Raw genomic sequence first — 11,045 nt, 5'->3', positions numbered from 1 at the left:
TCTGGACTCTCCAAGACCACAGTGACCCTGGCTCTAATTCCCAGCCTCTAACCCATGTGTACCAGCAACAGTGCAATGGAAAGTTTCTGCACATCGATGGGCAAAACACAGGGAGTCCAACCACAGAAATAGGAAATGACTGAAAAGGAAATTCAGGCTGGGGATGTATCTCAGAAATAGAAGTAGGGAGATGAGGGGGAAACTGGTGGGTTCACTAGGACTTCCTCATAAACCCCATACACAAAGAAAGTTAATTCGTAGAAGAAGGAGAAACTAAAAAGATCCACACATAGGGAAAAATGTAATTAGCTGTCAGGAAAATAAAATATGTAAAGTATCATTTCTAGCCATCAAATTGCAAGCATGTAATGAGACATAGTTTCCCAGTCTTTTGTTAATCAGCAATTTTTTTTTTCTTTACAGTGGTGGTAGGCATCTGAATCTCAAAGACATACCCCCTTCTCATCCTTCATGTGATCTGAACTTATGTGAGAACCTGCCTTTTCACATTTATTCATATCAGTCTTCATCACTCAGACAAAAACTTCAAACTATAGGTACTTTTATTTACCACTGCCCTAGGGAGAGAGGGATATAATATAATAAATTGGCTGAGAACCTTAATGTAGATCTGACCACTGTCAGTCAGATCTTAGAGACTTCCTATCAAGATCTCTAAATTGAACTGTAGACGTTCTCCTGACCCTGTGCTGACCTTTGGCCTGGGCCAAGTGGGCAGTTTGCTGCAACATTCAGGCAGTAGACCATGGAGGGGGCTATCCAGCAGAGCCTGATACCTAGAAGTCTATGTAGAGTGACAGTGGGGGACAGGTGTGTTCAGTATGCTTTGATTCCTAACATTGTATGTGGGACAGCAGTTTGAATAACTTTTAGCAAGGCCTGAATAATAGTAGTATATTTTGGTGGTGTAAGGAATAGGTATCCTACATGGCCTGATCCCTAAATTTTATTTATTTATTTATTTATTTATTTATTTATTTATTTATTTATTTATTTATTTATTTATTTTGAGACAGGGTTTCTCTGTGTAGCTTTGTAGCCTTTCCTGGAACTCACTCTGTAGCTCAGGCTGGCCTCAAACTCAGAGATCTGCCTGCCTCTGCCTCCTGAGTGCTGGGATTAAAGGTGTGAGCCACCACTGTCCGGCTTCCTGATCCCTAAATTTAAGTTTGGTTGTAGATGTACATCAGGGCCTAAATCCAAACAGTGTTTTACCTGTGCTGACTGAGTATCCAGAAGGGCCTGTTCCCTAGCAGTGTATGTGACCCACTACTACATGTAATCCTAAATAAACTGCTCAGCATCACTCCTGCTGCAGCTAGCTCCCCTTGGTCACTCTAACACACACAGAAAGTAGTTAGGCCATCAATTTTGGTTTCCCCTGAATGCCCCACATACCTTGGTAGGTATTGGTCTATGATGGATAGATAGCTTTGGTTGCAAATTTGACTATATCTGGAACCAAGTAAAACCCAATCTGCTGAACAACCCTGTGAAGGTTTTATTTTTTCTTTTCTTTCTTTCTGTCTTCTTTTTTTCTTTGAGACGGGATTCCTCTGGGTTGCCCTAGCCATCCTGAAACTTGGTCTGTAGACCAGGATGACTTTGAAATCAGAGATCCATCTGCCTCTGCCTCCCTAGTGCTGGGGTTAAAGGCATGTACCACCTCTGCCCAGCATGTGAGGGTTTTTCTTGGATTATCTGAAGCAGGAAGACCCACCCTAAATTTGGGCCCATCTTCTGGTGGCAGCTCATATAAAAGGACATGAAAGAAGGAATCTTTGTTTTTTGCTCGTTTTCCCTCATTCTTGCCAGCAAGTTCATCTATCCTGTTACTGCCATCAGGATTAAATACAGCATCTTCAGGATTCCAACATAGATTGAAGATCAGCAGCTCTCCAAGAATACTCTGGGATTTTAGCACCAGATGAGGACTACTGAGACATCCAGCCTCAAGAACTGAACAACAACCAGATTTTCAGCCTCATCATTGCAAGACAGCCATTGTTGGAGCACTCAGACCACATCCTGTAAGCCAATAATAAATCTAATAAATCCCCTTCTCATTATGCACATACACACGATAACACAGAGTCCAGCCAGGGAAGAAGATCGGTGCTCTGCTCAGCCATCATCAGGGAAGCTTCTTCCTGCAGCAGATGGGAGCAAATACAGGGACCCAAAGCCAAACATTATTCACAGAGTAAGAGACCATGGAATGCTCAACCCTAAATGGGAGGTCTCCATTATATCCCTCCCCTTGGAGCTCAGGGAACCTCACAGAAGAGGAGTAAATAGTGTAAGAGCTGGAGGACACCAAGAAGACAAGGACCTCTCTGTCAACATGATTGATGCACATATGAACTCACAGAGACTGAGGAAACATGCAAAAGGCCTGCATTGGTCTGCACCAGTTGGGGTCTTAGAGCTGAAAGAGGTATATTCATGCCCCCATTCCTAACCCAAAAGCTATCTCCAGTTGATGACCACTTGAAAATGAAAACTTAGTTTCCTCCAAGGAAGTCTCACTGGGAAAATAAACTACTCTTAAGGGTAGACTGCATGTCCAGCAGTATATGGCCAACAGAAAATGTACTCGATGGCATCTTTGGAGGATTCTTGTCTCATAATTTCATGTTAGGGCTTTTCCTTTAGTTTTTTTTTTAGTTTTATTTATATTTTTTTCTTCTGCCTTACATGTCCTTTGCCTAATGTAGTGTGGCTTCCAGTTTAGTATTTTGTAAGATTCCTGAGTGAGTCTGTTTCTTATACCTTCTGTTGGGCTCTTTTCCTTCTGTTTGTTTGCTTTGTTCAATTCTGATGTATTGGTTTTGTTTTGCCTTAAAATATTTTATTTTGTTTTACTGTTGTCCCATTGAAGGCTGTTTGTTTTCTGATGAGAGTCAGAAAAGAGGTGGATTTTGATGGGTGGGAAGAGGGGTGGTACTGGGAGGAGTGGAGGGAGGGAAAAGCATGATCAGTATATATGTAAGAAGAGAATCTATTTTCAATAAAAGGAAGAAATGTAAAAACATAATATAACATAATACCTATATATGTATTTATTCACTCTATCAATTTTGTTCCTTTAGAAAACCCCAACTAATATGTGGGCTCTGGTGTATACTCATTTTCCTCCCCAGAGTGCACTGCTAGGTATCAAGCCCAGCTGGATACCTCACCCCATGTCAACACCCTCACACAATCCTGTGTATGGGGGCCCTTCTGGATACCCTTTTCCCCCTAATAGCCCACATACACTGCTCTGTATCAGTTATAGCTGATATCCTATTATCAGGGTGTGTTGAATACTTTTATGTCAATTTGACACAAGCTTAAGTCATTTGAGAGGGAACCTCAGTTGAGAAAATATGTAGATGGAAGTTTCTCTGTGTCCTGCCTGGTCCCACAGCTACTCAGTCCCAAGTAAACATACAGAAGCTTACATTAATTATAAACTGTATGGCCTATGGCTCAAGCTTCATGCTAGCTAGCTCTTACAACTTAACTCAATTCATTCCTATTACACTATGGTTTGCCACATGACTTCGTGGAATTACCTGTCTTCTCATATCTTGCTTCTCCTGAGGGGCGTGTGTGTGTGTGTGTGTGTGTGTGTGTGTGTGTGTGTGTGTGTGTGTGTTTGGTGGAGCAGGAATTTCTGGCCTCTGCGGAGAGGAACTGAACTGCCACTAGTAGGCCAGGGTTATTAAGGTAGCCCTGGTGGACTCTTAAAGAGCCACTAGGACCCTAATGATGGCCCGCCCACATGTTGAGGGTGCCAGATGTATCGAGAAATCAAAGGCGTCTGCTTAAGGGGTATTAGGGAGTTTATTAGGATATAAATTGGAAAGAACAATTCACTAAACAGAATAGGCAAAGTCATCCTAGAGTTCTGGAAGGCTGATGTCCTGTCCCACACTGCTCTTACAGCCTGAGCCAGTCGGCACCATCCAAGTCTACAAGGAAGAGAAGAGAGACAGATGTATCTTAAGCTAGCTCCAAGGCCACGCCCTAGGGGCTGGTACCTCAAGGTCATAGGTGAAACAGGTACCCACTACAAAAATGCCTTCATAAAATTGGGCTGTAGGCAAGCCTGTAGTGCATTTTCTTAATTAGTGATTGATGGGTGAGGGCCCAGCCCACTGGGGTGGGGTGGGGGTGGGGCTAGTGGTCCTGAAGTCTATAAGAAAGCAGGCTGAGCAAGCCATGAGGAACAAGCCAGTAAGCAGCACCCCATGGCCTTTGCATCAGCTTCTGCCTCCAAGTCCCTATCCTGTTTGAGTTCCTGTCCAACTTTCTTCAACTGTCTGCCAAATAAACCATTCCTTACCAAATTTTTGATCATGGTTTTTCATCACAGCAGTAGTAACCCTATCTAAGACACAGGGCCTGCTAAATAAGAGACTCACCACTCCAGGGCAACTAAACATGCATTGCTATATTTATAATGCATTGATTGCTGGGCACTCTCATCACTATCACATATAAACTAATAAGTGTAGCTGGAGAATTTCTCTCCAGCTCCCACCAAGTCCTGCCAGTCCCAGAGCCCTCTTACAAAATAAACACACAGACTTACATTATTTAAACTGTTCGGCCATTAGCTCAGGCCTATCATTGTCTAGCTCTTACTCTTATATTCAGCCCATTTTTATTAATCTATACTTTGCCACGTGGCTCATGGCTTATTGGTACCTTACATCTGCCTTGTCCTGGTGGCAGCTCCAGGCGGTCTCCCTCTGCCTTCCTGTTCCCTCAATTCTCTTCTCTGTTAGTCCCACCTATACTTCCTGTCTGGCCACTGGCCTAATCAGTGTTTATTTATACAGAGCGATATCCACAGCACTTCCCCTTTTCTTCTTTTTCATAAAGGAAGGTTTTAACTTTAACATAGTAAAATTATATATAACAAAACAATTATCAAGCAAGAATTACAGTTACAATATTAAAGAAGATATTTTATCTATCTTATATTTGTGAGTTTAAGGTTTTATATCTAACTTATCTTTTATCATAACTAAGGAAAATTGTAACTATCTAGCTTCAACTACATCAAAGACCTCAGAAGGATATAATATTACCTGAGAAACGGGAGGATGCAAGCAACTTTCAGGAGTCTTGCAGGGTAGACGGAGACAGCTGATAGCCTGGACAGTCACCTCATGTTCCTTTGTAAAGTTGGGGCATCTGTCTTCAGCCCACAGGGCTAGAGTCTCTCGGTCATTCCTTTCAGTGTCCTATAGAATGTCTTGCAGTCTCCTCTGTGAAGCAGGAACCTGAAGGACCATCTTGTCAAGCAAAGTTTAGTGGTCATCCTTCCATGGGTCCTGCATGTCCAGTTGATCAAGCTGCTGTGGGATGTTCTGTATGTCAAATGTGTTGCTCTGATTGGTGAATAAATAAAACACTGATTGGCCAGTGGCTAGGCAGGAAGTATGGGCGGGACTAACAGAGAGGAAAAAAGAAAGAACAGGAAGACAAAAGAGACATTGCCAGCCGCCATGATGAGAAACAGCATGTGAAGATGCCGGTAAGCCACGAGCCATGTGACAAGGTATAGATTTATAGAAATGGATTAATTTAAGATATAAGAACAGTTAACAAGAAGCCTGCCACAGCCATACAGTTTGTAAACAATATAAGTCTCTGTGTTTACTTGGGTGGGTCTGAGGGCTGTGGGACTGGCAGGTGAGAGAGATTTGTTCTGACTGTGGGCCAGGCAGGAAAACTCTAGCTACATCAAGCAGTCCAGACAAGAACAGTTTCTTGCCCAAATGACTATCTTTGCCAAGGTGAAGATAAACTCCATATGGAATGTCTTTGATGCCCATCCTCCTCTCCAAAGTAAATCTGGTGCTGCCAGGAGCAGAAATGTCTCACTGTTCAGAAAGTCTAAATTTTTTAAAAATATTTAAAATGTCATATTTTGTAGGTCTTTGAAGTATTTGAAGATTACTTATCTATCTGAAATATATCTATGTATACTTAGAAGACTTAACTAACATGGCCATAAGTATGATTATCATAGATGACTAATTATTAATCTACTTAATTATCCATTCTAATCTAAATGAGTTACATAAACATAATACCTCAAACAAGAATAGAAATATATATACAGTATAACAAAATTAAGTTTAAACTTGTGTCAATAAACTAAAATCTATACCAATGTAAAACATTTTAAACATAAACTAAAATCTATACCAAATGTAAAACATTTTAAACAAATTGTTGTTCTTTAATAGTAGGTTTATTAATCTACCCTTTTATCCTATCATATCTATATCCTATATATCTATATCATATCCCCTTTTCTTTAGAAAGAGATTGTATTTATAATCAACCTATTTTAAATAAAAATATTGGTTTTTCTTTGTCCCACACCAGAGGGCTCTTTTGATATGGGACAAAAGAATTTTTTAACCTTTAATTTTAGGAATATGTCTGGGTTTAGAGAGGGAGTGAGCCGATTCCGTCTTCAAAGGAGCTTGGCATATTTGGGAATTTGGGCATAGCTTCTCTTACTTCTCCTGTTAGAAGGGGGCGCTGTATCTTATGGGGACACAAAGAAAATTTTAGGATTATGGAGTAGTCCATGAGGCTGTATCGTCTGAGCCAGTCTCCTTGAAACGGTTCTGGATGTTGGATCATCTGGGCCATGGTGTCATCGGAGACCTTTCAGGTGGTCTTGGCTGGTCAAACCTGATGTATCTTAATCTGGAACAAATCCACAGCCTCTGTCTTTCTGTGGAAACAAAAGCAGAGCCTTCTTTCCAAAGCAACATATCCTTACATCCAAATTTTGAAGTCAAGGTACCTTTAAAGTATATATTTTGGCATAACTCAACAGCTTTTACAATCAAATGTTTTTCTTTAGTTATGAATATCAAAGACAACATAATCCAGATTCTCTGTGTAATAGCCATCTTTACGTGGCTTATTACCTTTACTGGTTTTTTTTTAAAGACTTTATTTTTAAAAACTACTTGTTTATATAACTGTATATATTCCTTTTTCTCTCTCTTTTAAGCTTACGTACATTTTTATATACATTGTAAACTATTCCATCTGAATCAGTCTTATTGTGAACCTGTTGCTTTAAACTGTAGCATTTTAAGACTGAAATGGCACTGTGGCTGCTGGCTCTGCCCACTTCAGCTTCCCAACATGGTGGTGGTACATTTTTCACCAGCTCTGGGAGCCTTCAACTCTTAGAAATAGTGGGTCTATGCTTTTATCAAAGCAGCGTGTAGCCCAGAAACCTCTTTTTGTTTTGTACTAGCAAAGGCTAAATCTACCACGCAGCTTAATGTGGCACTTGGAGAGGCCTCATTCCCTCCATACCGCAGGTCGAGTGCCAGGAATCCGCCAGGAACCTGCCATAGTAGATAGTAGGTCAAACACACAGGCTGCCACTAACTTGAAAGAGACAACTAGGAACTATTTTTTAGCTCTGTTTTAGAATCTTTTTACTCAGGTTTTAGGTGGAAACTCTTGCCAACATGTTGGGCACCATTTGTAGCTGGAGAATTTCTCTCCAGCTCCCACCAAGTCCTGCCAGTCCTGGAGCCCACTTATAAAATAAACACACAGACTCTTACATTATTTAAACTGCTTGGCCATTAGCTCAGGCCTATCATTGTCTAGCTCTTACTTTTATATTTAGCCCATTTCTATTAATCTATACTTTGCCACGTGGCTCATGGCTTATTGGTACCTTACCTCTTCCTTGTCCTGGTGGTGGCTCCAGGCAGTCTCCCTCTGCCTTCCCTCAATTCTCTTCTCTGTTAGTCCCACCTATACTTCCTGTCCGGCCACTGGCCAATCAGTGTTTCTTTATACAGAGCAATATCCACAGCAAATAAGTATTAGGGCCTGCTAGGCACCCTACACTCAGGATGACACCTGTATAGCTGGATGTTAGGATTTGTTATATACCCTTCTCCTGTTACTGAAGCCCCAAATATACAGATTTCTAGCAGTGATGTGTGGTATTCAGCAGGGTCTGATATCTAACAGTATATGTGATGGAACATTTATAGGGGTATCCAGCATGGTCTGAAAAATAGCAGTATACACTGGGTAGCAATGGAGGGGGGCTTGATACTTGAAGGACCTCATTAGGGGAAAGGGAAAGGATCTAGTACAACTTAATTCTTAGCAGTGTATGGGGGGTGCTGGTCAGCTGGTCAATGGGGTCTGATACCTACCAGTGTGTGGGGGGGCAACAGGAAGGGTTGACCTGCAGGTTGTAATACTTTTCAGTTAGTGTTGGGTAGAGAGAGGAAGGAAGTCCAGGGGACTGTGTTGGGTGGTGCCAGGGAGTCCACAATGTTTGGGACAGCCACAAGATGGCACTGTTACCTAGCAGTGTATGCCTGGTGGCAGTGAGGGCAGAGGAGTCTAGCCAAATCTGGTGTCTACCCTACCTTGTATATAGGACTGTGAGGAGTAACCAGCATGATTTGAAATCCAGCAGTCTATGAGGGGCAGTGGTGACTCTGTGTGTGTGTGTGTGTGTGTGTGTGTGTGTGTGTGTGTGTGTTCCAATAAAGCCTGTTACCTTGCAGAGTATGTGAGATGGAGAAAGGTCCAGTTGAACCTGATATATAAGTGTAATTAGGGCTGTAGGGCAGTGTTCAACAAGATGTAGAATCCTAGTGTTGTAGGGGGCAAGGTGGAATGTGGTATTGCAGGACCTGGTACCTTCCATTGGATGTGGGTGTTGTATGGGTATGAGGGTATTCAGCAGGGACTGATAATATTGGGCAGCAGCAAGGGCTGTGCTTAGCATGTCATCTAGGACTTTATATGGGATGGGGGCAGGTGTCCATTTGGACCTGATGTACAGTGCTTTATATGTTTTTGTAGCTTTATGTGTTGCTGTAGGAGTGATAGTGTCCAGCAGATTATACCTAGAAATTTATATGTATTACTTAGGACTTGATAAATACAGTATATGTGGGAGAGGCTGCAGATGGGACTGTTCATCAAGACCTGGTATATAGCATTGTATGTTGGTTGGCGGTGTGGGGGATGATGTCTAGCAGGTGCAGATAGATACCTAGCAGTGTTATGCGGTGATATGAGATGTCTGCCAGGTCCTGATACCCAGCAGTGTATGTGGAGTAGTGGCATATGGCAGGTGTCTGGCAAGGCTTGATAGCCAGCAGTTTATGTGGAGTCATAAAGTTAGAGGTTAGGGGAGTAAATCCAGCAGGATCTGATACATCGTAGTGTGGGTGGGGTGACAATTGTGGTGCTATCCATCCAGGCCTGATAAGTTGCAGTGAATAAGAGAATGCAGCAATACCTGCTACCTTACAGTATATTTGAGACAGCATGGGGAAGTGTTCAGAATGACCTGATACCTAGCCATGTGTGTGAGGCTTTGGCAGCAGGGTTGGGGGAAATGGGTTAGCAAATCCTGATATTTAACAGTGTATATAGGGCACTGATCTGGGGCTATGGTTCAGTTAAACCTGATACTGAAATGTGTATATGAGACAACTGGAAGTGGTGTCTAGCATGGCTTGAAATCTGGCAGTCTATGTTGGGCTGTGATAGGGATGGGATTATATATCTAAGACAGCCTGATACTAGCACTTTATTTGGAGGTGGGGAAGGTTCTAACAATACATATGGGTTAGGGCAGGGGATGTTAACTAAGGCCTGATATGTGGGAATGTTTAGCAAGGCCTGAAATCTAGCAGTTCATGTGGGGTGGAAGGATAGTAGAACCCAAAACTTAGTGTTTTTTTTTGGGGGGGGGGGAACAACAGGGGGTGTGTCCAGAGGAGCCTGATTTTTAGCAGTATGGCAAGGGCAAGCAGGGTGGTGTCTAGCATGATTTTATATCTAGTGTTTTGTGTGTAATGGAAGGGATGTCCAAAGGGGCCTGATACCTGACAGTGCTTGTACTACTCAATACTTATACTCTTATATGTGACAGGAATGGGGGAAATGTTCAGTGGGCTTGATAAACTGCAGTGTATTTTGGGTGGCAGCAGGTGGTAGATGTTAAGCAGGGACTGATAACTCACACAAAATGTGGTATGAAGTGGAGGAATCAAGCTGGGGCTGAAACATAGCAGTGTAGGTGATATGGAGAGTGGTATCTACTTTTATACAGAACACTAGAAGAATGGCCAGCATGGCATGAAAACTGGCAGAGTATGTGGGGCAGCAATAGGAGAGGACATGTCCAGAACATACAAACTTTTGGGAATCAGGCCCCACCAGGCACATTGCTTTGCAACCTTATGTTGCCATTTTTCAGGCCTTGCTAGAAATTCTCCCCTCTGCCCTGTTTTCCCACATAAGATGCTAGGAATAAACCTCTACTAGTTACCCCAACCTTCTGCCACTCCATACATTATTGGATATCAGACTCTGCTGGACATATAAACTTCTAGGTTTCAGGCTCTGATGTACTGAGATTTCAGACCTTGTTGGACACTCTGCAGTCCTAAGCGCACTGTCATGAACCAGGTCCTACTGGGCCCCTACCCTACCCTACATGTTCTAAATATTAGGCTTGCTGGACACATCCTCCACCACCCACAATCCATAAATGTACTGCTTTTTCAGGCTAGGCAAGGAAACTCCCAAGCCTCCACTCCACATACAATGTTAAGTGTTGTAGATATTCTGCCATTTAGTCCATTGACCAACTGAATGGGGCATTCTGGCCTTATGGGCGTGGTCTTCTCTGAAGATATGTGACCCTTTAAACTGTGGATCAAGGGTTGCAAGTTTTCTCTTGGGCTGGTCGGAGCAAGAGTGAATGTCAGAGGCAGGGCAGCAACAGCTGAATCAGCGGTGGTGCCTCAGCTCTGTTCTGTGTCATGACTGTACCTTATTGAATTCATTCCTTAATAAACCTTACCTGGCTCTATATATCAGTGTCCTGCATTATCTGCTGCCAACCATTATCTGGCCTAAACAATGGCCAACAGCAGCCTGAAATGGGCCTGCTGGCCTGCCTCCCAGTTTGGGCCTCCCTCACTTCTCCCACC

Source organism: Peromyscus eremicus, chromosome 5 (assembly GCF_949786415.1).
Source record: "Peromyscus eremicus chromosome 5, PerEre_H2_v1, whole genome shotgun sequence".
NCBI classification, from domain to species: Eukaryota; Metazoa; Chordata; class Mammalia; order Rodentia; family Cricetidae; genus Peromyscus; species Peromyscus eremicus.
The sequence above is the reverse complement of the archived record's forward strand: the minus strand, read 5'-3'. Positions refer to the sequence as shown.